Raw genomic sequence first — 6,547 nt, forward strand, 5'->3', positions numbered from 1 at the left:
ATTCTTGTCTCGGTCCGTGCTGCGCCGTATCATCCGCGCGCCACAATACTCAAGAAAATATTGTGGAAGCACATCCTTTAACAAGGGACCTTGATGGCCTAGTGGAATACGAGTTGGGCTTGTAACTGAAAGGTTAACAGTTTGAAACCACCAGAGCTCCGTGGGAGGCAAATCAGGCTTTGTGCACCTGTCAAGATTTAAAGCCTCTAGAGTGCTGAAAGTCATGTTTCTTGGTGTTCCATTGCCAGGGCAGAAATTTAGTTGGAAGTGGGTGGAGAGCTATGAATATAACTTGAAGGGGGTGGGGAAGAAATGCCCTTGCCAGTGATGGATCAGAGTGCCTTACTTATTACTGCCTGCCCCCAGTTGTCTTGAAGAACCTGTGCTGCTAACCCTGGGTCCTCCTCCTCATGTAGTTGAAGGCTTCAAGGTAGAATTCTCTTAATTCCTCTCAATAATACTATTCCCCTTAGCTAGTAGCCCAAACAGTAATGTGTTACTGTTAAAATCTTGATTTCCTCAACTAAATTAAAGTCTTTACCAGGTATGTCAGTCCAGCCTCCAGGAACTCACCTTTAGGAATTCCTGGCATTCATTTAAAGGTAAATGAAGAAATAATTAGTATTTAATATAAATAGTTTGAAAATCAGATCACTGAACTCACACATTTTTTGGCAATGTTTCAAGTAGCACTGTGATATATTGGCCTCTTAGCCATTCTCCAGATCACCAATTCTTAAGTAAATATGACATGTCTTTGTCATATCTAATAAGGGCTTTAGTTTTCTTGGTATCTTTATTGTATTCAAATATAACACTTCAGAAAAACAGAGAGATCATATTTGGAGGGTAATGATAATCAAAAATATGAAATCGTATACCTTTTTATATTAAATCTGGCCCCTCTAATGCTGAAGGAATGGAATAGCAAATATTTTGCACACACAACTCTTTAAAATACCAAATTCCTCAATTATACATTTGGACGTCTAATTGTAGACTTAAAATTAGTCAGAGACTTCAATTAAATCAAATTGAGTTACTGAGTTTACTTGTAAAAATGTGATTGGTTACCCAAATGTCTTTCCAGTAAGACTTTGTATCTGATTTGTTTGGCATCCAGTTTTTCATGTAGGTCATAACTATGCCTATAAGTTCATCTTAATTAAAATACAGTTTGCACACACAAGAAAGATTTACAGCTTCAGCTATTCAAAGGGGCACTTCTACACTGTCCCATGGGGCCACTATAAGTTGGAATTGACTCAAGGCCAGTGGATTATATATAGAAATACAGAACCCTCGTGGCACAATGGCTAAGTCCTCTCATTCTTTAGATAAGATAACCTATTAGATCTAAACACACTTAAGCAAGTGGTTATCCCAAATCTGGGACTGTTTTTTATGTTTGTAGACTGCTCATACCAAGCCTGAGGGTGGTAGGTTAAAAGTTATTAATGGAAAGGTCAGTGATTTGAACCCCCCTGTTGGATCTGCAGTTTTAAGACTAAGTGATCTGCTTCCAGGAAGCTTAAATCCTAGAAAATCTAACAAAGCAGCTCTATTCTGTCAGATGGGTACTCTATGAGTCAGAATTGACTTTATACTACCCAACAACACAAATATGTACCTCAGTGATTTCTGCAAACACGAATGGTCTCGTAGTAAAGCAAGCAAGCTTCACTCTAGAGGAACTCCTTTGATTTCTATGTGAAAGTTGCCAGTGAATTTGACCCAGAGGGTTTCTAACCTCTGACTTATTCAAGGCACTCAGCCCTGCTGATTTTGTTTCCATCAACAATAATGAGTTCTGCATGTTTGGGAAAAGGGAAAAAAAAACTTGGTTCTTTCTCTGAATTTTCCTTATGCACCTACCCTGTCTAGTTCATCTGATGCTCATAGGAATTCTTCTTTACATATTTTCATATAATGTTAGCATTTCCTTTATCAGCTAATTAACTGCCCGCCGGTTGGTGCAGGTTCTCCCGTGGTCCCTGAACGAGTCCTCCAGTTGCTCTGTCAGAGTGATGAGCAATTCTCACCCTGCCCTTTGGCCAACAAAAATATTGTGCCATTTTACAAGCAGCAAAGTCCCAGAAGGCCTCACGGTTCCATGGCTTGATATATGCAGAAGAATCATAAAACGTTTTACGACTCCAGGAAAGTCAAACAGTCCCAGTAATGTCCCAAGGCAGGTAACACTGTGTGTCCTCACTCAGCCTCACGCCTGGACAACTTTGCCCTACCACCCTCCTGCTCGGCATGAGTGACTACAAACATAAAAAGAGTCCTGGGTTTGGGCTAGCCGCTTGCACTGAGTCTTGTTTAAGTGTATTTAGATCTAATTAGTGTCTTATCTAAGGAATCGGTGGGATTATTTATTTGAAGCATGAAAGCTAAGTTATTTTACTAATTGGAATATTCCATACTCTTGAAAAAGCCAAGAAATGTACATTTCACTGCATATTGGGAAAGAAACAGGACATTTGCTGATGGGAAGCACCTCCTGCTAAGTGACTTCTATCCACTTCACGTGTTCTTTGCCGAACTTTCCCCAGTCACATACTAAAACAATAATGTTCCTTGGGATATTATCAAGTAGAGAAAGCTTTTCAAAGGTCACTGATATACTTGTAGATGATCATATATGACCAGTATTTATACGAAACCAGAGATCATGTATATAACCAAACCCAAACAAACACTAACCCACTATCATTAAGTCAATTCCACTTACTTACTTTTTATTATTATTATTAAAAGATCATTTTATTGGGGGCTCTTATAACAATCCATACAGCAATTGTATCAAGCATATTTGTATATATGTTGCCATCATTCTTTTCTAGACATTAACTTTCTATTTAGACATTAGTATCAGATTCTCTTTTTTCCCTCCTCCCCTACCCTCATGACCCCTTTATAAATTATAAATTATTATTATTTTCATATGTTACACTGACCACTGTCTCCCTTCACCCATGGTTTCTATTGTTCGTCCCCCTGGAGAGGGGGTGGGGTTGTTGTGGTTATGTGTCAATCATTGCAATCCGGTCCCCCTTCCTCCCCTCCTACCCACCTTCCCTTTACCCTTCTGGTATCGCTATTCCTATTCTTGTTCCTGGATTCCATGTCATGAGCACTTATCTCTTATCTGTACCTGTGCACATGCTTCAGTCTAAGCCACAGAGAAAGGCAGTACTGGGGTCATGATAGTGGGGGGTGAGGAAGCCTCAAGAAACCAGATGAATATTGTGTGCTTCATTGGTGCTTTACTGCGCCCTGGTTGACTCATCCCTTCCCTGTGACCCCTCTGTGAGGGGAGGTCCCATTGTCTACAGAAGGGCTTTGGGTCTCTGCTCCAACCCCCCTCATTCTCAACAATAAAATGTTTGTTTGTTTGTTCATAGGTGTAAATATGTGAATACATTAATTCCTTAAAATAGAGGCATTGGCCTATGTACATATATTTATATGGCAATAACACTGAAGTAGTGGATGAACTTTGGGCCTCTGCTCATACCCTCCCTCAAGGCAAGAACACTTTGTTCTAACAACCTGGCATTCTGTGATGCTCACCCTCTCAGCACAATCGTTGAAGACAAAATGGGTGTATAAGTAAATGTGGTGAAGAAAGTGAATGGTGCCTGGCTATCAAAAGATATACCCTGTTTCCTCGAAAGTAAGACATCCCCCGAAAATAAGACCTACTTAGTTTTGCCTCTCGCTGAAATATGGCATCCCCCCCCGAAAATAAGACCTCCCCGAAAATAAGGGCCTCTGAAGCTACCTCTGGACTCTGGACCAAAGTGGCGGGTGCCACCGCACAGCTCACTGTTGGCTGCAGCGCAGCCGGAGCAGACAGGAAGTGCAAGGTCTCTTTTAATAAAACAATAAACAATAAAAGTGTACCATATTCTTCTTCATGGAAAAATAAGACATCCCCTGAAAATAAGACCTAGTGCATCATTTGGAAGCAAAAATTAATATAAGACACTGTCTTATTTTCGGGGAAACAGGGTAGCATCTAGGGTCTTAAAGGCTTGAAGTTAAACAAGTGGCCATCTAGCACAGAAGCAACAAGGACACATGGAAGAAGCACACCAGCCTGTGTGATCATGAGGTGTCATCAGTACCAGGTTAAGAGACATCAGAAGACCCATAACATGCACTTACTTACTTTGAATAACTCCTCGGGAAAGGTTGAATGCTGGAGAAGGACATCGTGTTGGGTAAAGCAAAGTTCATTGTGTTGAATTGACACAATGGCCACAACAATGATCATAAACATGGTAGGGCAACATGTCCCGGATTGTAAATTTTTGTGACAGCAGACAATCTCACCTTTCTCCTTCAGAGCATCTTGTGAATTTCAACCATCAACCTTGTGGTTAGCAGCCCAGCATTTATCCCACAGCTCCACCAGCACATTACAAAGTACAGTAGAGAACTGGAGATGGTCTTTGGCTCAAATAATAATTTAAGGGAAAATCCTCCCACTAAGGATGATACAGAACATGTATTCACATATTGAAATTTTAGAGCTTCCCCAATATACAGATGTCAGCTCATGCTGACATCTAAGCCGTGATGAGTCGTGTGGCCTAGGTGATAGATATCTGACCATTCCTAAAGTAATAGGAAGAGTCCAGAGGGCATAGTCTATCTTTAACTTTGTTACCAAACATTCTTCAAACCTATTATACAAATATTTTATATACATATCTTCTATATACTACAGAGCTAACATATATTTTATATGTTGCCCAAAACAACCCAATGTAAATGCTATCCAAACTATCTTTTCTTTCAAATTCTGTTTAGTGTCCGAAAATTTCTTGTTCCTACAAAGATTAATCCAACCAAGAATACTACACTGGCTAGATGCCTTCATGAAACCTTGACTGGCTATTAAAAGAGAAGTTCATGTTTCTTGGGGAAGAGCAAGACATGAAGTCCAAAAAGTCTATGTGAAAAGACAAAAACATCCAAAATGATTCAAAACTACACCTGATTGCCCGCAGGCAAAGAAGCATATGTGTTTCAAAAGGCAAAGCCATGGAACTAGTTCCATGTGTGTTCCCAAACCATATAAAAATTCACCAAGTCACTAGGAAGCTCAAACCTACTCCTTTGTTTGCTAGCATGCCATCCAAGCACATCTGTGTTCGCAAACTTGAAATTTTAGCTTTTCCCTAATGATTTCAGTGGGGTGGTTTCAGTCAAGCAAACTGCCTCCTCCTGTTAATTCTAAGCCCTCACTATTTTCCTATACTGGGGGAGGGGTGGGGAGGGGAGGGGATGTTTTATATTTTACAAAGAAACATTACCAAAAACTAAGGATTTGTTTAACAATGTCTTAATATTTATTAGGCCTCCTTTCCTTCCTTGGAGAGAAAGTAATAAAATATGTGAAGGAATTATTTTCATCTACCACAGAAAACCCTACCTTGTCACATCCAAAAATGCCACCTTCTGACTGCCAATGATTATTTCCCACAACGCTTCAGATTTTCCCTCCAGAGCTTTCTTCCAAAGTTTGACTTGACACAACACAGCTTAACTTGAGAGCTGTGGAGATCCTATTCTCAGAAGATGTGATCAAAAAAATTCTGGTGGTTTGTTTGGGTTTTTTGTTTGTTTGTTTTTGTTTGTTTTTACATTTAACTCATTTATCAAATCTACGATTCCATTCTTGGAAATATTTTTCAAACTCATCTGTTTGAATGGCAGACAGCACCTCCCTCGTTTTTTTCTTCACCTCTTCTACATTGTCAAATTGCTGTCCTTTCATGTCCTTCTTCATTTGCAGAAACAAAAAAGAAGTTGCACAGAGTTAGGTCAGATATGGGGCAAGAAAAGCATGCTGTTCTTTGCCCAAAACTGCTACATTGAGATGGCTTCATGAACAGGTGCATTGTTGTGGTGGCAACACCAGTCCTCTGCCTGCCACAAATCAGGCCTTTATTGTCACACACTGTTATGCAATCTTTTTATATTCTTTAAATACAAAGCTTGATTAACAACGGAATGAAATCCAAATATACTACGAGTTGATATTTTCGTCCATTCGGGAAGTTGAGGGACTTGCAGATTGAGGTTTGTCATCAATCAACATTTTCACCTTTTTTGAAATGAGAAAAACACTCATATGCTTGAGTTGTTTTTCAAAAAAAAAAACTCTGTCCTTGTAAGCACAACAGTATCTGCAGCGTTTTTCCCAAGCAGGAAACAAAATTTCACAGCTGCACACTGTTCTCTTAAATTGTCCATCACAAGAAACAAGATTCAAGTGAAACTGCTTTGATGAAAAAATTCACTGCAACCAGAGAGAAACTTCCGTGACACCACTGGATGCACTAACTCAGTGTTTGCCTAGTAGGAAAAATACGTACTACAAAAACTCTGCCCGGCTGTGCTTTTTTCTGGGGTTTTTTAGGTATCCCCTCATATAATAGGCTGGTATATTTATATATACATACCAGCCTATTATATAACTGTATTAGTGCAGAGGGGTCTCGGGGAGGAGATGAGCCAGTCAGGGTGC

The sequence above is a fragment of the Echinops telfairi genome, unplaced genomic scaffold (genome assembly GCF_000313985.2).
Source record: "Echinops telfairi isolate 266 unplaced genomic scaffold, ASM31398v2 ScPeMD7_7469;HRSCAF=8507_0, whole genome shotgun sequence".
Lineage (NCBI taxonomy): Eukaryota > Metazoa > Chordata > Mammalia > Afrosoricida > Tenrecidae > Echinops > Echinops telfairi.